The 25,808-nt window shown below is 39.8% G+C and overlaps 1 long non-coding RNA gene across 2 annotated transcripts; it reads left to right on the forward strand.

The window, feature by feature from the left end:
• Positions 1–569: 569 nt before the first annotated feature.
• LOC149312991 (uncharacterized) lies at positions 570–24,775 on the forward strand. Of its 2 annotated transcripts, none has more exons than XR_016281449.1 (3): positions 570–650; positions 1,158–1,224; positions 24,168–24,775. It is a non-coding gene; the product is annotated as an uncharacterized LOC149312991 (long non-coding RNA). The 2 variants fall into 2 exon arrangements; XR_016281448.1 differs by lacking the exon at positions 24,168–24,775 and adding an exon at positions 2,601–3,045.
• The last annotated feature ends 1,033 nt before the right edge of the window (positions 24,776–25,808 follow it).

A 25,808-nucleotide genomic window follows, 5' to 3' on the forward strand; every position in this document is an offset into this window, starting at 1 on the left:
ATGACCATTACGACTTTTTGCCTTTTCAACTGAGAAAATACAGTGTTTGGTGACAGCTCCTTAAACCACATGGGTTAGACAGTGTATACTTATAACAACCAACTATTGCATCACTTTGCTTTAATTCTGACACCACTGTACTCTTCTCTAAACTGCCCTGAGCTACCTGGAGTAACCTCATGAGCTGAAGAGTAGGGTAAAGAATTATTTCAGAGAAAAATAGAGAGCATTCTTAAATGTTATCTGGGGTTTTATTTAGTCTCTTTGACATTCTTAACTTTGCTTTTAGAGCCACACAAATGTTTTCAGTCTACTCAACAACTATATTACTGGACGTTCCAGTCAGTTGTTTTCCTACAAAACTGTGCTTCGGTCTTGGTTAATGTTTGCCCAGAAATATGTAATTGCGGACTTCCTCCTCATAAACCGTTCCAGAGTGCAGGCTGCCATCCTCCCATGCTATTATTATCTTTGTGCCTCCTGGCTAATGCAGCAAGATGAAAGATAACCCTTTCATTCCCAGGTCCCAGAGCCCTTATTACTTCCTACCTACCTCTAAAGCTGCTGAGCTGCCGTGATTTGAGATATATTTTTCATTCCTGGAAATAAAGAGAAAGATAAGAGATATTCATACCTTACTTTCAACACAGGTACAGTTTGTGGACATGTGTGCATAGATTGTTGTTTCAAATACAGGTAGAGTTTTTCACATGTGCATACTGTACACAATGCAGTTCTGTTCTCATCAGTAAACTCTATGCACATGTAATGGAATGCAGATATATTCAATCTAGGGCTTTTTGGTTTTATATTGCTGTGTAAGCTTTCACATTTGATACTTGGGAAAACAATTAAAATAAGGAATTTGTAGGGGAGAGTATTCTGTAGTTTGTTGGATTTTTTTTTAATGTAAGCAATTATTTTTTAAAATAAACATTGCTATTACTCTGAACAGAAACAAATTCAGTGGGGCTTGCATAAGATCATACTCTCTGGAAAAGTTACTAGTTCTAATTAAATTGTTATATTTATATATTTATGTTTAATTAAATAATTATGTCTTTTATATAACTTTATACTGATTTAAATTATATGTGGCCTTTGAATGTTAGCGAATGTAATGTTTTTTTTCTAACTTCTGTGTTATCTGTTTTTAGTTGTGACTTTGTTTTAAACTTATTGCAAGATGCCTTGGGACCTTGTTAAGAGAAAACTGGGATATAAGTAAGTAGATATAGTTTGGTTATGGGGGGTATATGTTTTGTTTTGTTTTTAAGAATTATAAACCCCACCAAAAAAAAGTTATGGAAATGGAATAAAAATGTTAATGAAAGTGTGATTTAAAAAAAAATGCTGACAAGAGGAGAAGAAAACACTAAGAACACACATGGTCTACAGACTCACCGTGTCTCAAGTGTCTGAGAGTAAGGGTTAGGACTCCCCAAGTGGATGTTTTCAGTGCTGGCTTCAGTTAGGTCCATGTCAGGAGCATATAAATGTTTCCCTTGATCTACATTGGCATTTAGTTTTATCTGCTTTCTTTTGGTTTGTTTTTATTGTCACAACTTTGTGTGATTTGGTATGAGGATAGATTCGGTTGGAGTACTCAGGACTGGGTGCTCCTTATAGTAGCTTGGGGTTGAGCCATGCCCAGCTCAAGGGCTGTGGGTCTTGTCTCATTCCCAGGTGATGTGGGAACTACATTGTGACTGGCACAATGGGTCATATATCTGTCAATCCAAGGTTCAACTTCAAGCTGGTAGGCTAGGGGATTGGGGGTGAGGTTCATATGGGGTGGCAGCAGGTTATTCACTACTGGTATAGATAGGGTTGTCATAATTCTCTACTATAAACCGGGACAAAATATAGGACAAAATTTAGACCAAAATATAAGACAATTATAGGATAAAATTTAGACCAAAATGTAGGATAACGGAGGACCTTAAATGTCCTACATTTTAGGCTAAATTTTATCCTACACTGTCCAGCTTATAGTAGAGAATTATGGTAACCCTAGGTATAGTTCACCTCATGTTGTGTCAAGCCTTAGCAACTGTAGCCAATAACATTTTAACCTGCTACCTCTCCCTATTTATTCCCACAATGTGTTGTCTGTGTCCAACTCTCACCAACAGGGCTGCAATACAGATAACTGTATAATTTAAGCCCAAAACAAAATGAAGCAAATATCAGATGGAGTCCAAAATATCAGGAAAAGTGCTTTAAAAACTGGAATAATAACAGTAGCTATGTATTAGTGAGAAGGGCCTGAAGCTATACAGTGGACCCTTGGAATCAGCTGGGGTTTGGTTGCAGGACCCCACCACCACCATAGATACCAAAATCTGTGGTTGCTCAAGTCCCATTAAATGGCATAATGACATAATAAAATTATACTCCTTATATAAAATGGCAAAATCAAGGTTTGCTTTTTGGAATTATTATTTTTAAAATATTTTCAAGCTATGGATTATTGAATCAATGGAAACAGAACTGGTGGATGCAGAATCTGTGAATATGACGGTCTGACTGTAATTGTAACTGGTTACTTTTTAAAGCAACTTACCAAGCACTGATTATGTTCTTATTTTTCTCACCAGGCCCCCAAAATTTATACACAACTAATAATTACACCTGCAAAAGGCACCAAATAACTGAAGTGAGGGACATGTCTTAGAAGACTCTCTCTGTTAGATGTAGAAATGCTGTACAGCAGCCCAAACAAGGATGGGTTTTCCTGGGAAACAGGGCAAAGCCAGTGTGCCATTACTTCTGCTGATACAACTGAAGCTAAATCAAGAGTTTTTGACTGGTTTGGGGGAAGAACTTGAGAGTTTTATGTCATGTAAAAGATCAGTTATACTCAAATGCAACATCAGCAGCAAATGTTACAATGAATAAACAAAAACAACAACATGAAAAGATCAGCATGATGCCACACCACCTTTGACCATAACTCCTTCATTTTGCCCAGCAACCTGTTTCATTACTGAAAGACATCCTTTCAAATACCTGTTGAAATGGGCCCATAAAAATCATATTAAAGGATTAGGCATCAAGCACTGGTGTGTTGATGTGCATACAAAATTCTTCACTCAGGAGATGGTTGACCTTATATTCCTAAGAGGATCTTTTGCCCTATAATAAAGTGTTCAACTGTCAGCAGTAATTCTGAGAGTCATGTGTCTCTTGACCAAAGAAACAATTTGAAGGGAATGTCTCTGGATGAAGGATTTGTGCAAGGGAAGTACATACTGTGCAAGGGAAGTCTGTGAAGAAAGCAGGAGTGTTTCATAGCTTACACTTTATCACTGCCTAAGCTGCCACGGAAATTGTGAGACAAAATTTAATCAGGTTAATACGAACTATACAAATGTATGCATACTCTAATGTGATTACTATGGTCAATATCCTACAATTGTCAAGTGTAGCATAACAATTGCACATGCAGAATTCTGCTATGGCTCCCCCTTCACACACACACCAGAACTACAATTTCACAGCAATAGCCCCACTTTGCACAGCCATTCTGTTGCTGGTGGAGAATAGATGTGAGTGGAAACAAGTCTAGTTATGTTCCCATAGCCAAACACAGACTGAGGACAACTTCTGCCAAGATCTGCTGGAATCTTCCAGAGGCTTCAGCAGATTATGTCATCTGCTGATCTCCACCATGACCCCAACTCTCCACCAACAACAGAAGGACTGTTGGAGGGGGGCTATCACAGAGTAAAAGGGAGTCCCGAGGAGGCTTAGCACAAGGCAGAGGGAGGGAGGTACCCTCTACATCAATCGGAGTCAGGGGAAATTCATACACAAATGTAAAGTGGACATAATTATGTATGTCACTACCAGGATGTCCACTGAGGTATGTATAATGTGACAAGTATGATATTTTTTATATTTGTTACACAAGAAATGAAAAACCAAGGGATGAGTGTGAATGATATTTCACATGCTTTATATGCAAAAGGTTCCATGTGCAGTACCTGGTATCTCCAGGTATGCCTGAGAAGGCTCCTGGCTGAGAGTTGCTACCAGTCACCATAGGCAACCCTAAAACTAGATGGACCCATGGGCTGATCCTTATAACTGTGTAAGGCAGTGTCCTGTGTTCCCAACCAAAATGAGATCAGGTTTCTGAAAAAGAAAGCATTATGGAAGTGTTTACTTAACAAAGGCAAAGAAGAAGTTATAAGTATGTCATTGTTGAAAGGACTAGAATCAACCATAACTCACAATCTGAATCACCACTAGGATCCACTGGAAGGAAAATGTGAAGTGACATCTCTATCATGCTGGCAGCCCTGTTATCTCAGGAGGGACATGAAGAAAAAGAGGGGGGAACTACAGGTGCCAAATGGGTATGTCCACTGGTTTTGTTTGTTTGTTTTAGTAGAATCAGTAAGGCTGCATCCACGCTGCAGAAATAATGCAATTTGACATCACTTTAACTGCCATGGGTCAATGCTATGGAATTCTGGGAACTGTAGTTTTGTGAGCTATTTAGCCTTCTCTGTCACAGAGCTCTGGTACCACAACAAGCTGCAAATCCAGAATTCCATAGCACTGAGCCATGGAAGTTAAAAATGTCAAAGTGCATTATTTCTGCAATGTGGATGCAGCCCAAGTCCAGTAAATACAGAAGGAGCACACATTTTAACAGTGCACATTTATCAGGCCAAGTTGTTTGTTGCAATGAAAATAAAGTAGTAAACCAGATTATCAAAGCTCAGAAAACTGCCACTGCACTGACTGGCAAGTTTAAATGCACAAATTCCATTACAAAACTAAGGGCTGGTTGAAAAAGGTGTGTTGTGTGCTGCGCCAGGTCACAGCTAAAGAGGTAAACAACAGTGTTCTAGAAAATCTTGCAATTAATTGTAAATAAGCTACTGAAATTAATGTTATAAAACACTCCTTTTGCTCCTAAATTCACTCTATCCACATAACAATCTTCTTTGTTGTTTGTAAAGCCTTACTGTTCTTTGAAACAATTCATATTTAAGCTTGAGGGAGCACTATCAAGCCATGTGAGGTAATTTAGTTCCCCAACTTGTCCAGGCTTGCTGAGGTTCAACCTGTGTTTATGGACTTTTGTAAAGTAAAAGCATCAAAGGCTTCCTCATGTAAGTCCTCAGGCTGGACTGGCACCATGAAAGAGGTGAGATAAGTGCTAAAAGTCTATCCCTTAATTCAAACAACATCCTTTTCCTTTATTACACCTTACCATCCTCCTGTCCCCATTCACCATTTAGGTTACTTGTCAGGACTATAGCTTGGACTGACAGAGCATGTACATGGGTTTTCAGCTTTTGCTTTATTTGATTTGATTTACAGAAGATTTGATGCTGAAATCTGCAGTTAAAAAGAATCTGGTAGGAAATGATGTGAAAGATTTCTGCAAGTCATAATAGACTGCACTACGACAGACCTCAGAAAAGTTATTTATTTGGACTACTCCTACCAGAATCATGTAACCAATAAGGTAGTGTTGGCTGTGGATTCCAGGACTTGTAGTCTAAAACATTAATGTTTCCAAATTTTGTACTAGGCTTGTTGTACAAATATCTGATATAAGGCATCTTTCATGTATCTGTTGTTGTTAACTGCTTTCAAATTTGACCTAAGATGACTTTATGAATGAGAGATTTCCAAGACATCCTGTCAGCAACAGGCCTGTTCAGATCCTGCAAAGTCAGCACTGTGGCTTCCTTGAATGTGTTTATCCACCTGTAATGGGGCCTTCCTTTTTTCCTATTGCCTCCTACTTTATCTAGCAATATTGTCTTTTCTAATGAGTCATGCTGTCTCATGATATGTCCAAAATACAATAGCTTCAATTTGGTTATTTTGTAGAGTTCAGGATTAATTTGCTCTAGTACTCGTTTTTTTGGCACTCCATGGTATCCATAGAAATTACCTCTAGCACCATATTTCAAATGAGTTTCTTCTTGTCAGGTTTCTTTTACTGTCCAACTTTCACAACTGTACATAGAAATTGGCAATGTGATGGCACAAACTTTTGGTACTCAATCTCATATCTTTACATTTGAGAATCATATCTAATTCCTTCATAGCTTCCTTTCCAAGTTCTAGTCTTCTTCTGATGTCTTGACTACAGTCTCCAATTTAATTTATGAGGGAGCCAAAGTATAGAAAAACTTTGACTATTCTGATGTCTTCATCATCTACTTTAAAGTTATATAAATCATCTTTGGTCGTTATTTATATTTTCTTAAAGTTCAGCTGTGATCTTGCTTTTGCACTTTCTTCCTTGGTTTTCCTCAGTAGTCATTCCAAGTTTTTGAGATTTTCTGCTAATATCTGCTTTCCAACAGTACATTCACCATACTACCTTATATATCCAGAATATTCACTGTAATCTACCTGCAAAATGAGAAGAAGAACAGTCAACCCGGCATTGTTGTAAGAACAGAAATAGGTAAAGATTTTAAAAATCTATTGAAAATTAAAATAATAATAAAAATTACTATCCTACTTACTCTTGTTATCAATGCATTGGCTATCAATATTAACAACCCAGTAAAGGGAAATTCATAATTACAAATACTTTAACCATTCAAGAACTTTTCTATTTCACTTTTTTTAAATCAAGAAGGATATTCAGTCAATTAAATATACATTAATTTTTAATGAATTTTTACACTGAAATAAGCAGCACTTAGAATGAGATGTAATTTTACCTAGTTATGCCTAGTCTTTATCTTTTGTTTACCTGCTGGTAGAGCCCACAGAACAAAACAAGTTCAGTCTTCTTGAATGGAACGTGGCTCATAACAGTGCATTTGGCATAGGACCAGTGGTTTTGTTACCACAGGAGGTTGTGGTTTTGACAGCTTGTACAGTCATCCTCTGTAGAATGATTCACACAGTAGATGAAATATTCAGCAGCCAGGTTGTGATTTTCTCTTCAAATGCCTCAAATCCTATTGGCCTGTTTCTAAAGCAGTAATCTTCCACAAAACACAACTTGACAGTTTGCACTTCAGTATACAGTTGAAGCAAAATGTCTCCTTTTTCTTGAGGACTACATTACGAATATTCAAGAACAGTTCCAAATCAGATTCCATTTAACCTCTGTTTGTTCAGCTAATGCTGCTTAGAGTATGTATCCTTGAAATCCTTTATTCCTCAGATGTTTCATAACTGCAGTTTGCCACCAATATTTTCCTATGTGTGTGAATAAGGTAGACACTGTGCATACATAAATGCAAGACCAGCCCAAGACATTTTTCTGTCTGAAAAAAAGGACAAGGGTGAGCCCCTTCTTTCCATGCACAGATGCTATCTACGGCCCTATTTAGATGGGCCTTTGCACCATCCCCGTCACGTGCTAGGGGTTGGCCGAGGATGCACCATCCATACCGGCCTCACCCCTAGCACCTGACGGGGGCGTCAAAATGGCGGCGCCTTATACACACGGGCGCCATCATTTTGACGCAATGAATGCATAGCGTCCGCACGTCCCGTCACGCTTGCGACATCACAAGTGCACCATTTGCGCACTCAAGTGTCACAAGCGCAACGCAAAAAGAACCCACTTTTTGCGGGTTCTTTTTCCGCCACCGGGAAGCCTCGCTGCTTGGCAGCTGAGGCTTCCCACCAGCGGAAATGGAGGTGGTGGCAGACCGCCCTTTTTGGGCGGTCTGTATCCCGCCTACAGCTAATGGGATAGGGTCTGTCATCATACCTAGTGAATACACAGGTAATGGATAGAGTCCTTCACCTATACCTATACAGATAGCCAATTTACAGCATGGAAAGCATTGCTGTGTCATTGAAGGCAATGTAAAGCCAAGGATGACAGGTAAAGCAACTGGCAAGTTTCCAGTGCTATCCCCCAGCAACTGCTATCTGAAGCAGTTGCTTCACTCTGCCAGTCTTGCTCAAACAAACATTGGAACATATGGCAAAAGTGAGGTACAAGACAGCAATGGTAGTACAAGTTAACTGAGATCGGAAGAAAGCATTACAGGATGGAAAATAAAGACAGGAGCTGATAGACATTGTGAGCAGGAGAAATTGGGGTGGCATAAGAAGCAGAGATTTACCCAAACTGCCAAAAATAAACCTCTAAAAACCCAGGCTTGTATTCTAATAACTGCCATCACATATTTTCAAGTTTCTAGCATAGTTCTAAACAGTTTGTACCACTAATAATAATACCAGGAAAGATTCTAGAGCAGATCATTAAACAGAGAGTCTGTGAACATTTAGAAGGCAATTCCATAATCACAAAGAGCCAACATGGGTTTTAGAGAAACAAGTCATGCCAGACAAATCTTATCTCTTTCTCTGATAAAATTACCAGCTTGATAGATGAAGGGAATGCTGTGGATATAGCATATCTTGATTTCAGTACGGCCTTTGACAAAGTTTCTCATGACATTCTTGAAAACAAGCTTGTAAAATATGGGTTAGACAAGGTAACTGTTACATGGATTTGTAATTGGTTGACCAGCTGAACTCAAAGGGTGCTTAACAATGGCTTCTTTTCATCCTGGAAAGTAGTGACCAGTGGGGTCCCACAGGGCTATGTCCTGGGCCCAGTGCTATTCAACATCTTTATTAATTACTTGGATGACACAATTTATGGGCATACTTATCAAATTTGCAGATGACACATAAGGAGGAGTGGTTAATACTCCAGAGGAAAGGATCAAAATTCAAAATGACCTGAATAGACTAGAAAGTTGGGGCACAGCTAATAAAATGAAATTCAACACTGAGAAATGTAAGATACTGCACTTAGGGCAGAAAATGAAATGCATAGATATAGGATGGGGGACACCTGGCTGAACAAGACTACATGTGAAAGGGATGTAAGAGTCCAAGTAGATCACAAGTTGAACATGAGTCAACAGTGTGATGCGGCAGCTAAAAAGGTCAATGCAATTTTAGGCTACATCGATAAAAGTATAGTGTCTAGATCAAGAGAAGTAATTGTGCCACTGTATTCTGCTCTGGTCAGGCCCCACCTGGAATATTGTGTCTAGTTCTGGGCACCACAATTCAAAAAGGACGTTGAGAAATTGGAGCGTGTCCAAAGAAGGGCGATTAAAATGGTGAAGGGCCTGGAAACCATGTCCTATGAGGAATGACTTAGGGAGCTGGGGATGTTTAGCCTGGAGAAGAGAAGGTTAAGAGGTGACATGATAGCCCTGTTTAAATATTTGAAGGGATGTCATATTGAGGAGGGAGCAAGCTTGTTTTCTGCTGCTCCAGAGACTAGGACCCGGAACAATGGATGTAAGCTACAGGAAAAGAGATTCCACCTCAACATTAGGAGGAACTTCCTGACAGTAAGGGCTGTTTGACAGTGGAACAAACTCCCTTGGAGAGTGGTGGAATCTCCCTCCTTGGAGGTTGTTAAGCAGAGGCTGGGTGACCATCTGTCAGAGATTCTTTGATTTATATTTCATGCATGGCGGGGGGGGGGGGGTTGGACTGGATGGCCCTTGTGGTCTCTTCCAACTCTACGGTTCTATGATTCTAATCCTAATGTCACATTCAGAACAGGGCTGCAAGAAAACACATTAAGATTAAATTATAAATGTGGCAGCGATAATTAACTGTTATAGCATCTATAGAGGTTTATGCACTTAAGCGCCCCTAGCAATAAATCAATAAAGTTGTTTGCTTGTTGCATAAGAACAGGTGCACATTGTTTGCACAGGGAAATAATCAACATGAATTGCATCCAAGTATAGGACTTATAAAGGCACAAGACAGGATGTGAAAGGAAAGCCCAGGGCAGGGCAGGAGGGGAAAAAGAAAACATCAGCAGCTCTGGAGGTAACGCCAGTATTCTATCTCACCAAATCCCTCAGCAACCTTCACTCACATCTTGAGAAATGATGGAAATCAGGAAATATTACTTTGGGCTGAACACGTCTGGCTTGGCCTGTCAGAAGCACAGAGTAGTACCAGAAAGTTCCTGGAAACTGCACATTGAACTTAGCCACTGGCATGGATCCCAGTCAAACAGAAATGTAAAAGTTCTTTTCCTCCATGGGGCCCTCTGTATGGGGGTATCTCTGTAGACTTATAGGAGGCTGAAGCAGGTTGGAATGTGACCCTACATTAGAAAATCAAGCACTGACAACTATTATGTCCCATTGCCTATCTTGTTTTTTAAAGGCCCTCTCTCTTTTCTTATTTTATTCTCTTTTCTTTTCTTGCACAGGTATCTAGCTTTGTTAGAGAATGTGATAGACTCAGTTCTATCAAAGACAAAATTGAACTGCGTGCATAAGATGTTTATCCCTCAGTTTCTTCCCAGGGTTTTGATAAACATTTAAAACTTTCAATCAGCAGCAACATTTGAGGAAAAAAATTAAACTAGAGTTAGAAGTGATTGGCTCAGTTGCTAAGCAAAAGGTCTGGATTTTCAAAGCACAGTCAAGGAATTAGCTTGTAAATTCTGACAATGCCTCTACTAGAGAGAAGAGAAACAGCATTTTTCTCACTCAGACTTTACAACATGGTGTTTAAAAAAAAAGTCAACAGCACAGTGCATAGCAGGAGTAACGTAATATTATTAGAAAGCCAGAAAGTGCACAGTGAGTGCAGAAAGGAACTGTATATTTTCCACTTCTGGGTAAGAAATGATCAAAAGGCTGGCCTCTTTACAGGTCTGTTATGTTTCTGTCTAAGAAAATCTAATTCTGCACAAGCAAATAAACTGGCTCATTATAAAACTAAGGGGTCAATGTGAATCAGATAAACTTCGTCAGACAGCTGAGGAAACAAACTTGAAGTTAAGTTGCAACACAGGTTATCCAAGAAGGAAGCAGTAAATCCCTGTGGATCTACAACTTCCCTGATGGGAGTAGACATAGGGGAAGGGAAAAGGTTCACAGGATATATTTTAAAAAGTCAGATACTCATAGCAAACACACAGTGTATTTCATTCGTTTTTTTAAATAGTCCAATATCAAAAAGAAAAGCACGTTTTACTTATTTTGAAAATGTCACCAATAAAGGGAAAATCTGTATACTTTTTTGTCATTACATTCATTCTCTAAAAGAACTGAATTTTTTAGGCAGTGAGAAAGTGGTGGAAGCAAAATAAAAGTTCAAAATGTTATAGAGCAGAAGCAGAAACTTAAACATTTGAACACTATTTCTTTGGTGTACAGTATATGTATTCCCAAAGCTAGGTTATAACCATGTCCACTTTGTTCCCAAAACTGCCATAATAGCTCTGCTTGTAAGTTTCCCCACATTTACAATTTCCACATTTGTAAGCAACATCATTTCTCAGATGTCAAAGTCAGGTTCAGCAAAAGTGTTAAAGATGGATCACATCTGCATCACACTTAAAAGTACTAAAAACTATGCAAAAAGAAGAAGAAGAAGAAGAAGAAGAAGAAGAAGAAGAAGAAGAAGAAGAAGAAGACAGCTATTTCAGCAATTTAAATCAGAAATTTTACTTAAGCCACAACTGTGTGAAGTCACCATGAAAAGATGGCATATATATTTCTATAAAAAATACAGTAAGATCTTTTCACGTGTACTGCTTTCAAGACAGATGTCATTCATCCTATATTTAAGCATCTCATTTTCCTGCCTACATTCCTGCCTAACATTTATCCCTGTTGAAATTCATTTTGTTAGTTTTGGCCCAGCTCTCTAATCTGTTACAGTCATTTTGAATTCTGATCCTATCCTCTGGTGCATTCATCTACATTCACCCCAGTTTGGTATCATCTACAAACCTGACCAACATACCTTCTATTCCATCATCTACATCATTTATAAAGATGTAGATCCATCCTCTATATCATTTCTAAAGATCCAGGCCCAAAACAATTCCCTGATGCACCCCACTAGTCACCTCTCTACAAGATGAAGAATAACGATTGGTGAGAACTCTCTGAATTCATTCAGTGTACCAATTATAAATCCACCTAACAGCAGCACCGTTAAACAGTTTACCTGCAAGAATATCATGGGAGACCTTCCAGTAATCTATACATAAGTGTATTATGCTAATTGCTATGGATTCTTGCACATTCACATCAACACTTTCCTTTCCTGTGCAAATTTGCATTATTTGCTCTCCCTCTGTCAAAAATGCACAGCCATATTGAGCTGTATCCTCCTGGATACTCACAAATACTCCACTAAAAACTGCAATGCCTTTTTCTGTGCAGTTTGAGGAGTTTTTGGCACCCACCCACCCCCCCTGCAAAATGGCTACATTCTTTGGAATCACATGTGGAGGAATCACATTAAAACATATTCAGAGTGTAGATAAACCCATGTCAAAAACCTTGCTGAAATCAAGCTACACTATATCCACAACACTCCCTTGATCTACTAAGCTTGAAACTCTATCAAAGAGAGAGAAAGAGAGAAAGAGAGAGAGATTAGTTTGGCATAACTCCCTTTTGAGAAACCAATGCTGGCTTTTAATAATCATAGCATCCCTTTTATGTATGCACAGATTGGCTTTTTAATAATCTAGTACTTTTCCTGGTAGCAGTGACAAGTTGGCCTGGTGGTAGTTGTTTGGATACTCTTCTTTGTTCTTTTCCTCCAGTCTGCTGGGACCTCTCCTGTTCTCCAAGAATTATCAGAGATTATTGACAGTGACTTTGAGATAGCATCTGAAAGATTCTTTAGTACTGAGGAATAATGCAGTTGCACACAGTTTTAATTACCATGGCTTAATGCTCTGCAATCCTACGATTTACAACTTGTTGTGGCACCGGAACTCTCTGACAGAGAAGGCTAAATATTTCAGAAAACTACAAATCCCAGAATTCTGTAGCACTGAACTAGGGCAGTTAAAGTAGTGTCAAATTACATTATTTCTGCAGTGCGGCTGCAACCTCAGATGTAGTTCTTAGGGCCCTGGAGAGTTGAATTCATTTAGAGTAGATAGGTATTCATTTACTACCTCTTTACCTATTCTGGACTGCAATCTCTTTACTATATCACTTGTTTTGTTTTCAGCAGTTAGGTCACTGTTTTCCTTTTGGGAGAAGACTGAGGCCAAGAAGATACTGAACAGCTCAGACTTTCTTTCTGTCCCCTGTTAGCATTCTGCTATTTTCTATATGCAGTGACCCTACCATTTCTTTGTTCTTCCTTCAAACATTGCCAAAAAAAATCATATTTTATTATTTTTGGCCTCTCTAGTGAGTCTTAGCTCATTTTGAGCTTTAGCTTTTCTGAATTCCCTTACAAATACTGGCTATTTGTTTGTATTCCTCTTGGGTGATTTCTCCCTTCTTCCATTTCTTATACAGGGTGATTCAGTGCAAAACCAAATATGGGCAGCTTTACTTTGGCACCATTTTTTTTGAATGGCACTGTACATGTCTCCTTTAAATCTCAGTTCATCTGAAAGCTTAAGAAACCTTAGTTTCTTAAACACCTGCACTTTTCTTTCACATTGGAATTATTTGCAAATACATGTTCAGTATCTCACCTTTAATAAACGTCCTAAGTTTCAATCATGACACTGATACCACCAAGTTTCAACAATGCTTCTTAAATCATATTTGCTTTCCTGTGCTAAGCATTCATATTCATCTTTCATTCTTTGTGCATTAGTGTAGAGACATCTAAGACCATGGTTCATTTTTTCCAGCTGATCCCTTGTTTGTTGTTACTGTTATTTTGTCTCCTATTTGGTTCTTGTACTATTGGTCTGATTCCCCCTGTATTATTGAGTCTATTTTCTCCAGTACTCAATGTCCCACTCCCCTCTGGAGTATCATCTCCCACCCCCTTATGACTCAGTAAATCTCCCCTTAGTAGGTTTGCAAGACTCCTAGCAAATATGTTTTTACCAACTGCTGTGAGGTGCAACCTATCTCTTGTAGGAAATCCTTCTTTGTGAAAATGCAGATTATGGTCCAAGAAGCCCAATGTTCCCATTTGGTGGTTTGTTCACTTCTAGTATGCTCTTCCTGATTGTGCAATTGTGACATGCACCTATTGGATAACGACTGTGGTGTCTGTCTCTTGTGTACTTCATTGTTGTTTTCAAATCTTCTGGTAAGATATGTTGAACACAAGTACATACACTGAATAGACAATGAAGTCTGCATGCCTTCAAAACTTTTGAGGTTTATATAGCAATTCTGTGAAAGGCTGTCTGTCCCACTCAGATTTCTTAAAAAGGTATGAGCAAATAAGGTCTACATGTACACGCTGTTTTGTTGATGTTTTTCCAACATTTTATAGATGAAAGCTAAGCCATATGTGGTCAAGCAACACCAGAGTCTGGTCAAGATGGCAAAAGTTATTAATGAGGAATAACACACAAGCTAGGAGACACTGCAGAAGTTTGGTTTTGCCTGATCTCACTGCGAAGGGCAAGATTCTGTCCCCTTCTCTCTTCCTTTCTCTGCTGAGATACTTGAGTGCAAACTACCAAGACTAGGCTGACAACTTCACCCAGAGGACTTTTTCTTCAGCTGCCTCAAAATTATGGAATCATCTGCTGGAAGAGATTCAACAGCTGGATATACGTACTGTCTCTGAGTTTGAAACAGCACTAAAGACAATCTCTTCCGACAGGCATATCCAGATTATTTTTAAATTAAAAGTTTTTAAATTATGAATTGATTGATTGTATGGAGATTATCACCTGGACAAATAATCCAACTGCTCCCTAACGGGATGCAGCCAGGTTGTGGGATGTCGGTGGGTATTATCACTTGTAAGTCGCTGCTGATCCTGCCAGGCAATTGCATCCCAGCTAACCTCGGGTCCCAGGCACACTTCAGAGGCTACTTTTCAAAGCCAGGAGCTTTCCATCTTTGAAAAGTGACCTCTGAAGTGTGCCTGAAGCCCAGGATGCAGTTGGGTTGTGATCGTCTGGTGGAATCAGCAGTGAATTACAAGCTATAGTGCCCACCTGCAGCCCACAACCCGGCTGCATTCCATTAGGGAGCAGTTGGGTTATTTGTCCATGCAATAATCTCCTATGTCTATTAACTGATGTTATAATACTCTTTTAACTGGTTATTCGTTTTGATTGGTGCTCTATGTTTTTAGCTGGTATCTATCTGTTGTTGTATTTTAATCTGTTTTTCCCCACCTTGATGTTTAGGAAGAGGCAGGTATGAAATTATTACTGTTATTGTGTTGTTACTACTACTACTACTTTTGAACTTTGAGCTCCATCTGAAGCAATTGAAGTAATTGGAGGAAAGTGGGGAAAAGTAGAGAAAAAAGAGAGAAACTGGGACATTTTATAAGCAACTAAAATTGGAGGACAGAGGATTAATTGGGCTTCTCCTTGCCAAATAGGCACAGATGGCCAATATGTTTTTATTGCCTTTGACAGACACCCTAGACTGACCTTTTTCTCATAAAAGAGAGGAATATGTCTCAAAGCCTGCAAGAACTGCAAGTCATGTTTTTGAAAGTCTGAAAGTTCTCACTGCACTGTTTAATTTTTTAAAACACACACACACACACACACACATTTTTCAAAACAAGAAGTGGATGTCTGGCTAGATGGCTTTTTTGTTTTTGTTTTTCCTCCTTTCTTTGGTATTTTTGTCCAAAGAGTCCCCAGAGGAAGAAAATTGGTCCTCAGGGCTTCTCACATTGCCCACTTCTACAGGACAGATTAGATTTGGTTTGACTGAAAGATGGGTAAATAGCTTCCATTCTGATACTCTAACTTTGACCAGTAAATCTGCAAAGCTTGATGAGTAATTACTTTCTACTTCCTGCCATGAGATTTAAAACTAGGCATTATTTTCTTAGTGGCCTAAATACCCTAAAGGCATCAGATCCTGTCTGATCTTGGAAGCTAAGCAGGATCAGCTCTGGTTAGTACATGGGTGGATGTCTGCCAAAGATACCGGGTGCTTTAGGCTATATTTCAGAGGAAGGAACTGGCAAAACCACTTCTGAGTATTCCTTGCCGAAGAAAACCCCATCAGATTTATGGATTCCCATATGCTGACGAGCGACTTGAAGACACATATTTGTCGTAGTTGTAATTGTTGTTGTTGTTGTTGTTGTTGTTGTTGTGTGCCTTCAAGTTGTTTCCAACTTATGGCGATTCTAAGGTGAACCTATCATAGGGTTTTCTTGGTAAGATTCCTTCAGAGGAGCTTTGCCCTCGCTTTCCCCTGAGGCTAGAGAGTGACCCAATGGTTTTTTGTGGGTTTTCGGGCTATGTGGCCATGTTCTAGAAGACTTTCTTCCTGATGTTTCACCAGCATCTGTGGCTGGCATCTTCAGAGAATGCTTTGCCTGGAAAAATTGGGTGCATATATACTGTGTGAGCCTGAGAATGCAGGAGTGATTTGCATGTGTATTGTTCTGTGCTGATGGCAGGCCTCAGGCTGGGAGGCTAATGCAAAAGAGGATTAATGTCTGCTAATTGGTGATCATTATCTGCTGGGAAAGCACCTGACTCTGAATGGTTTCCCATTTGCATTTGCTGAGTCCTTATTTTGCTATTCCTCAGGACTGGTAGCCAAATTTTGTTCACGTTAAGGGTTTCTTCTTTCTGGTTGAAATTATCCAGATGTTTGTGGATTTAAATGGCTTTCCTGTGCATCCTGACATGGTAGTGGTTGGCAGGGTCTAGAATTTCAGTTTTTTCAAACAGTATTTTATGCCCGGGATGGTTTGTGGCATGTTCTGCTACTGCTGGTTTTTCTGGCTGGCCCAGTCTGCAGTGTCTCTCATGTTCCTTGATTCTTGTTTGCACACTGTGTCTGGTGGTCCCTATGTAGACTTGTCCACAGCTGCATGGTATGCTGTAAATTCCTGCGGCTGTGAAAGGGACTCTCTAGTCCTTGGCTGAGCGAAGCATTTGCTGGATTTTCTTCGTCGGTTTGTAAACCATTTGAAGGTTGTGCTTCCTCACCACTTTGCCTATTCTATCTGTGACTCCTTTGATGTATGGTAAAAATACCTTCCCTTTTGGTGGCTGCTTGTCTTCTCTTCTCTGGGTTTTCCTGGGCCTGGCAACTCTTCTGATATCTGAGCTGGAATAACCATTAGCCTGTAGAGCCCAGTCCAAGTGCTTATTATTAGATAACAGAAGTCTCATGTCACTACTAGCACCAGATTTGCAAAGAAAGGAGCAGTGTTTACCATGTTTGTCCTACAAACCAAAAGGCATGCCACAGCTGACTATGGTAACTTTTACAGAGCATGTGGATTTTGGCTAACCCATTTTGTAACCTCTGTAGGCAATTTTACTTCCCTCCTTCCTTCAATAGCAATAGCAAGTACATTTCTATACCGCTTATCAGTGCAATTAAGCACTCCCTAAGTGGTTTACAAAGTGTAAGCTAATTGCCCCCAACAATCTGGGTACTCATTTTAGTGAGCTTGGAAGGATGGAAGCCTGAGTCGACCTTGAGCCCCTTTGCTGGTATTGAACTCACAACCATATGGTTTGTGAGTGAGTGACTGCAGTACAGGCATTTAACCACTGCGCCACCAGGGCTCCTTCACTATCTAGCAAATTGCATTATAGTCACAGAGAAGCAGTATCCCATTTGTTTCTTCAAACTTACCAGCAATGTGCATAGCTCAAAAGAGAACTGACAAAATTAAAACAGAAGAGAATGTGCTCATATCCTCCATTATGCACATACATTATGATTTTGGAAAGACTGATAATTGTGTCACTGTATCTTAAAAGATTTCCAAATTAAGGTTCTACAGCCCATCATAACGTTCCATTCCCTGTTATCAAAGCTGCTTCACACTGCCCGCTTCAGTAAGCCTCATGCAAAATGAGAATTTGAAAAGAACATCTATTATTTTAAACTAAAAGAAATGGAAAGTATAAAGCATCTCTATCACTTGACTTCCTAATTTCCTGAATATGATATATATTTCCCCACCAGGTCATATGGTAAGGGAAACTAGGGAATCTCAGTTTCAGGGGCCTGCTCTAGCCTGTCAAAAGAATCAAGTTACAAGGAATGCTGATGCACTTCTATACAAAGGAGAAATGGAGAGAAGGACGACTGAGATTTTTTGCAGAGAACATTTGCCTCTGACTCTAGAAGAAGGCCAGCCATTCATTCATCTTAGAAACAGAACTAAAACATAGATAACATTGATGCATAGATCCAAGTATTTCTTTCCTGTTTCAGCTAGATTAAAACAACCCATGACACAAATAATGTTTTGTGTGCATTAATGAACTGATGTTTTAAAAATAATAATCCAGCATTTAAAACAATATCAGAGTAAAAAGGGGTAGGAAAAAGTACAATTAAAGCTGTAATCATATGTATCCTAACCTCACTGAATACAATGATATTTATTTCTGAATCTGTAAGACTTGAGCAAGCTGTTAAGGTACCTTGGAGTCTCTCATCCATAGAGTCACTATAAATCGAAGTCTACTTGAAGGTAGTTAACAAGAAAAATTTACACAGGATTATGCTATATTGTTGCAAATGAAAACATTCAAACACCTGGCCCAGACAATTTCTTTTACATTTAGTCTGGGCAGAAAAACCTTTGATCATGCAGATGTTTTCAACTGTTAAAGGCTCAATCCAACATGGCCACGCAACTGAGGGAGTTATAGCACAAAGCGTCAGGAAAGCCAAAGGTGTCCTACTGTTGAGAATACTTAAGTGAAATGGGGATTTATGGAATGGCAGTGGCTTGTTATTTAATCTGGATGCATGAGGCCTACAAATGTGTTTCACTCCCCAATTCAGTGATGAACTGCATTTGATTGGAAAGAGCATACCAGCTCTTCCCCCAGCATCTTGTCCAATGCAAGCTCTTTCACCTTTTGCATGTCCAGCACAGAAGTCTGAAGGTGGTTTTGATGTGGTCTGAGGAAACTTGCTATGTGGATGAATGTATACAGTAAAGTTTGTATGTGTAGACTATGCTGCTATATACACTCTTAGCCCATGGATAGTTATCCCATTATAGTGAATAAATATCAGCCAGTCTCCAATACTCCATTTTTGGGTAAGGTGCCTTGGTGGATGGCCTATGGCAAGCAGGAGAGTCTCAATTTTACCTCTGGTGGACCTCTTAGTTACTTTCAGTATGATAGTTTCTGGGTCACTTGTTGTTTTACTCTGACCCAGTACAGACGGGCCAAAAGCAGTGTGGCACTGCCAATGCTAGGGTTCGTGTAACAGCGGCAGCATCATGGCAGCGTCCCGTCCACATGGGCGCTGCCATGATGACGTAAGCAACGTGCAGTGTACAGACGTCGCTGTGCATCGTTAAACATCATTGGTGCACCAATGGCGCTCTTGTGACATGTGCCAGGCACCTTAAAAAGAACCCGGTTTTTCTGGGTTCTTTTTATTGCAGAGGGACGCCGCGCAGTTTGGCTGTTGCGGCATCCCTCCAGAAGAAAAACGGATGCCTCCAGCTCTCTCTTTCAGGGCAGCATGTATTGCACCTATGTCTCCTCCGATTCATGCATCTGACATTCCACGTTCCTATAATGTGTTGTGTGCAGCTTCAGATTTTTCTTTTACCTCTAAGCATACCAACAGCTGGATGTTCTTTCATCTTAAGCCCAGTGACATTATTACCCACAGCACTACCTGTACTTGTCCTCTGCTCTACCCCAGTGTCTCACTGAGTGCCTTCTGACCTGGGAGGGTCATCTTCCAGCACTATCTCTTGTTTTATTTTGGATTGTCTCATAGCCTCTTGCCTCCTGTAGCATGCAATTCCAACTCTATGGAAATGTGGTGTCAATGGTGGAGTTATTTAAATAAATCAAATGCTTATCCTCATTGAATCAACTCATGTAAACCTCATTGACTCAATGGGTCTATTCTATTCAGGATTAACAAATGGATTTAGTCCCATAAGTCTTAGTGCAATACAGACTCTAGGACAGCTATAAGGAGGCCAGGCAATACAGTCGGCCCTTCTTATACACAGATTTTTTATACACGGATTCAAGCATACACGGTTTGAAAATGTTCCAAAAAAGTATAAATTTGCCTTGATTTTCCATTTTTTATTAGGGACACCATTTTGCTATGTCATTATATTTAATGGGACTTGAGCATACACGGATTTTGTTAAACACGGGGGATCTTGGAACCAAACCCCAGCGTATAACAAGGGTCCACTGTACCATAATAAATTAGATGCGGTTGTCTAGTACATTCTATTGAGAGTATCATCAATCTATACTGATGACAGCACAGGTTAACATAAGTTTACTTCTTAAAAGGATACAGAGAGGTTTTTAAAAATTGTAGCAATGTGTGGGACCATCCTTCCAAAATGATAGTTAAGGTTGGGCCTGAACAAACAGGCCAAAATAAAGCTGCTTCGGATCTCTTTGGATGTATGCTGTTTAAATGACACAAACATCGCAAGAGGCCAGAAGTTGCACCAAAGCTGTGTTCCAGTCCTTAGGACGGGAGTGTGGCTTTGGTGTGGCTTCCTGCGTCTTAGGACGCACACATCATTTAAACAGCATACCTCCAAAGAGACCTGAAGCAGCTTTATTTTGGCCTGTCCGTTCAGGCCGGTTGTTAAGCAAGGTTCAACAGAAAGCTTCCCAGTTTGACAATAGATATAGGCCTCAGAAGTAAAATCAGGAAGATGAAGTTTGAATAGGGATCAGGAAAATTGGAGAAGAAACCACTTTCAATGTGTTTGGAGATTATACAATTAGTGAGGACAGTAGACCTATAACTGCTCTGTAGGAAATTATTCTAAAAAGGGCCTAAATACTCTAAAAGTATCAGATCCTGTCTGATTTTCAAATATAAATAGGGTCAACCTGGTTGGTCAGTACTTTGATGAGAGGCTGCCAACAAATACCAGATGCTGTAGGCTATAATTCAGAGGAACTGACAAAACTACCTATGAGAAAACCCTGTGAAATTCATGAGGTTGCCATAAGTCAACTACATTCACCTCCCATTCTGCCACGGCCCTCCTTACCTTCAGGAAGAATGAGGCAATTGTCTGAAGTGACACTTGAGGAGTGGGGGGTTTAACAGTGGTAGCCTCCTCACTGGTCCTTTTGGGCTCCACAGTTGCTTCCTTCTGCACACGCTCACCTAAACCCTTGTCCTGGGCCTCCTAGAGTAGCTTGGTGCATATGGTATATTAGAAGATCTTCCCATTTCCAATACTGAAATAAGATTTAATGGCCAGCTCATTTTGCTTCTGTACTTAGAATGAGGAAGGAACACAAACTCGTCCTTTGTCTCAGAAAGTGAAATAATATTTGGGCTGGCATTGCATTCCGTTTAACGTAAAAGTTTCTGTGACCAACACCTGACTTGTTCACACTGGAGACTGCTGCAAGGATTTTACTGAATTTTATTAGATTTTTGCTCCTACTCCAATCGGCAAAGTATCAATGTTAGGACAAGAATGGACACTGTCATTATTTTAATTCTGTTCTTATAAAATGAAGTGAAACATAATGTTTAAAAGATTAGTCCCTTTAGGATGATTCCCACAAAGAGGGAAAAGAAGAGAAAGTATGGTATTTTACAATATTCTCATATATTATCTCACTAATTTTTACTGGAATTCCATACAGTAAGACTTTGGGCAAGTCACATGCTCTCAGCCTCAGGAGAAGACAATGGAAAACCCCTCTGAAGAAACTTGCCAAGAAAATCCTGTGATAGATTCACCACAGGGTCACCATAAGCTGGAAATGACTTAAAGGCACATAGTAACAATAACAATAGTGGTTTGAATGCACGATTCTGACTAGTCACCCTCTCTCACCCTTGGAGAAAGGCAAAGGCAAACCCCTCTGAAAATACCTTGCCAAGTAAACCCCATGACAAGGTCACCTTAGGGTTGCCATAAGTTGGAAACGGCCTGAAGGCACACAAGAACAAGACAAGACTGGCTACCAGTCCATTTCCAGGCAGAGTTCAAGGTGCCAGTTTTGACCTTTAAAGCCCTAAATAGCTTGGGTCCAAACTATCTGAAGGACTGTATCTCCCTATACAAGCCAGCCCGAGTGCTAAGATCAGCAGGAGAGGGGTTTCTCTCAGTTCCACTACCTTCGCAAGTGCGGTTGATGAGACCTCAGGAGAGAGTCTTCTCCATGGCTGCTCCCAGATTATGGAACTCCCTGCCACAGGAAGGTCAGGTCGGCCCCCTCCCTGCTCTCTTTCCACCAGTAGTTGAAGACATTTCAATTTAGGCAGGCATTTGGGGGTAGGTTTTATTTAAGTAATGGTGTCTTGTTTTACTGTTTATGATTTTTACTGTTTTTAACTATGCTGTTTTTAATCTATGTTTTAATGTTGGTAGTATTTTATTATTATTTTTTAACTTTTGTAATCAGTGTTTTAGTTCTGTCTTTTTAAAATATTGTAACCTGCTTTGAATCCCATTGTGGGAGAAAGGCAGGATATAAATCCTGGAAATAATAAATAAACAAATAAGTATTATTATCCACATACTGAAAGGCTAAGGCTTCAATAGTAGTTTTTCTAAGATGAGCTAGTATAGAGTTAGGGTTGGCTGGCTTCAGCTTTCCATGGCTCAACTTTTTTCAGATGTACAAGGCAAGATCTTTTAAGGCAGAAAAAAAATTCTATTGTCATCTGGATTTCATACTCTTGTTGGCAAGTGCCTTTAAGTCAGCTCCAACTTATAGCAACCCTATCACAAGGTGTTCTTGACAGGATTTATACAGAGCAGGTTTGCCATTGCCTTTCTCTGAGGCTGAAAGCATGTCATTTGCCAAAGGTCACCTAGTGAGGTTCCATAGTTAAAGATTCAAACACCAGTCTCTCTGAGTTCTAGTCCAACACTTAAATCACTACACCATGCTGTACTCTTGCTTAAGACAATAAGTAACTTCTTGGGTCATACTTATGCCACCTGGTCCAGAATTTCTTTGCAAGAAAGTTTGGATGAACAAAGAGTAGCCCTCCAGAGGTTATTGAACTGCTACTCCCAGCATACTTCAGCATTTGCTATGATGGCTGGTGTTGACAAGAGTTGTAGTCTAATATCATCTAGAACGATGCAATTTTCCCACCTCTGGAAACTGGGCCAGTGGAAATTGACCAGTGCACCCATCTCAGATCACGATCTACTTTCTGCAGATGTCTAAAACTTGAAATGAAATCTGAATCAGGAACTTTCCAGGTTCGACTTCACACTATTAGTAACTGTGCCATGCCACATGCACAATACATAATAAGTGCAATCAGCATCATGTGCTTTTAAAAGTCAAAAACAGCATGCAAAATACCCCCTCATCCTCACAGATGGGAGGTGGTGAAAAATGGGGACTAGGCAGGCTACTTTTTATTTTAAATCCACAATTACTTTTGATTTTAGTATGGAAATGTCTTTCTAAAGCATCGTTCCATGCACATTTGTTAGTATAACTGACATGTTCACAATGAATAATTTGCAGTCAGTGATTGCATAACAGTGATGAAACAGAAAGTGGAAAGTGGGGGGGGGGGGGAGAGAGGCAGAAAAGATGACTTTTAAAAACCTGTGTATTTTTTTATTTGTATTTGTATTTTGGTCACTCTTCCTAATACCTTGAGGAGTTTTTCCATGCCAATGGCATTCAGCAATTATAATCACACAGTAAAATACCTAAGGTTAATGAGTAACCTCAAAAGGAAGTTACTTCACATAATGACAGCAATTTCTCTAAACTAAATGTTAATAATAAGGCCTGTAATACGGTAAGAAGGAAATGGTGGCAATTGGCAAGTGTAACCCTGTTGCCTAGTAACAAGTCCTTAAGGTATGAGCTTGGTCTTTCTTTTCTTTTCTTTTTTTTAAACAGCAGCAAGGAAAACATTTCTAGCCTGAGCTGATTACAGAAGGTACACATTTTTATAATTCTTAGCAATGGTCCAAAGCAGGGAATTGGAAGGAATTGCTTACTTTTGATTAACCATCAGTTCAGCAGTACAAAAATCGTTTGAAAACCAACAGTGGTTATAACAGGAAAGTGTAAAGACTCACTGTAGGGGGGTCCCATACAAGCACACTTGTACATGAGTAAGTCCCACTGGAGACTTTGGGGATTTGTTTCTGAGTAGTCATGCATAGGACTGCTGTGACACTGTTGCTGTTACAAGTCACAGTCTTAGTCCAGCACTTTGGTGTTAACGGTATTAAACAATCAAGCATTAAAGAAATGAGTTGAACTGCACCCTTTTTTTCCTTTTTGACAGACGACAATGGAAGGGTTGTGCAACCACCTGCACTTCAGTCAAGCTTCAGGAGCCTGTCTCACTGACTCAGCCAGACACAATGCCCTCCAGCTACAAGAACTGTGTGCTAAAAAGAAGCCACACCTTCCAAAGAACAGAGTGCTTTTAACCCTGCCAGCTACTATGTAGTGACAAAGTCCCAGGTAGACTCTGAAACCTCATACTAAGGAAAGCTTCCAATATCCCACCACCCACCACTCCCCTTTAATCGGGTCTTTAACTAGAGCCCAGATTGACAACGTTATGTTACAAAAACGTGGCATTAGCAGGTTATGCGTATTTCCAATATGCCAGAGGTGGAACACCATTCAGATGTGTTGTGGAAGACCTTTTTTGGGCTAACCTTTGGTAACAGTGTTAAGATGTTGATGGGAGACAATGAATTAATGGATCTTAGGCTGACACCTCAGAGACAAAAACCAGCCACTGCATAGTGCAGAGTGTTTCAAGGGTGTTCTGTAATCTGTCACCTGGCTGATGTTTCCTGTCCCTGCCTCTTTCTCTAAAATGCCCTTAGAAACTTTCAGGCATGGTAGAACAAAGTTAGATATTTCCCCTACCCACCATCTGCTTCTTGGACATAGGTTGTCTCTGAAAGTATAGAAAGTATAGAATGCACCTAGTAATATATATATATATATAATATATATCAAAGCTATATTACTAGGTGCATTCTGCAAAATCCCATAATCATGTCTTATTTAGATGGCAACATTTAAGATGTCAGGCACGAAAATGAAACGTTGGATGTTACCCTCTGCAATAATAAATAAATAATCAACTCTTCAGCCTAGCAAACCAAGACAAGGGCTAAACTAAAAACTTTCCTTCTGGTGTGCTTGTGTTTTAGATGCAGGATGTTGGTTCTGCATGACAGAGCTGTCATCTGGAATGATATAATCCAGAAAGGAATTTACAACATGATCTTTCAGAATATGCAACTGTATATATAATTATCATATTTTGTGGGAATGGATTCTTAACAGCATAATCTGAGGAATGAGAGTTCTCTTTTAGTTCTTTTCTGGACACAATTCAAAGTGCTGATTATTGCCTATAAAGGTCCCAGCAGTTTGGGACTGTATCGTGTGAAGGGCCTCCTCTCCTCTCATAAACTTAATCATGCACTGTGTGCAACGTAGAAGCCTTTGTGTTCAACCACCTCGGTGAAGATGCAGAGTTGATCTTGATAGCAGCCAAGAGTGTGGAATTCCCATTGAAGACAGGAGATTATCACACCTGCAAATCTCACTGGGATAGACGCAAGGTTGAAAAGTCAAAACTGGGTGTTATTGCACACAGCCCAGGCTAGGTGAGTGCAACTCATCTGCAGCCTAGAACCCTAGCTGTGCTTATCCAGATGCTTTTGAAAAACAGGTGGTTGTGGTGGCTTAGTGGTTAAGACGGAAGATTGGAAGGTTAGCACTTCAAGGCCCAAGTGCTGCATGATGGGTGAGCTCCTGTCACTAGTTCCAGTTTCTGCCGAACTAGCAGTTTGAAACAATGCAAATGCAAGTAGATAAATAGGTACCACTTCTGTGGGAAGGTAGCAGCATTTGATGTAGTCATGCTGGCCACATGGCCACCAAAGTAGTCCTTGGA

Source organism: Sceloporus occidentalis, unplaced genomic scaffold (genome assembly GCF_023333645.1).
Source record: "Sceloporus occidentalis isolate IW3139 unplaced genomic scaffold, rSceOcc1.0.p SCAF_5, whole genome shotgun sequence".
NCBI lineage: Eukaryota > Metazoa > Chordata > Lepidosauria > Squamata > Phrynosomatidae > Sceloporus > Sceloporus occidentalis.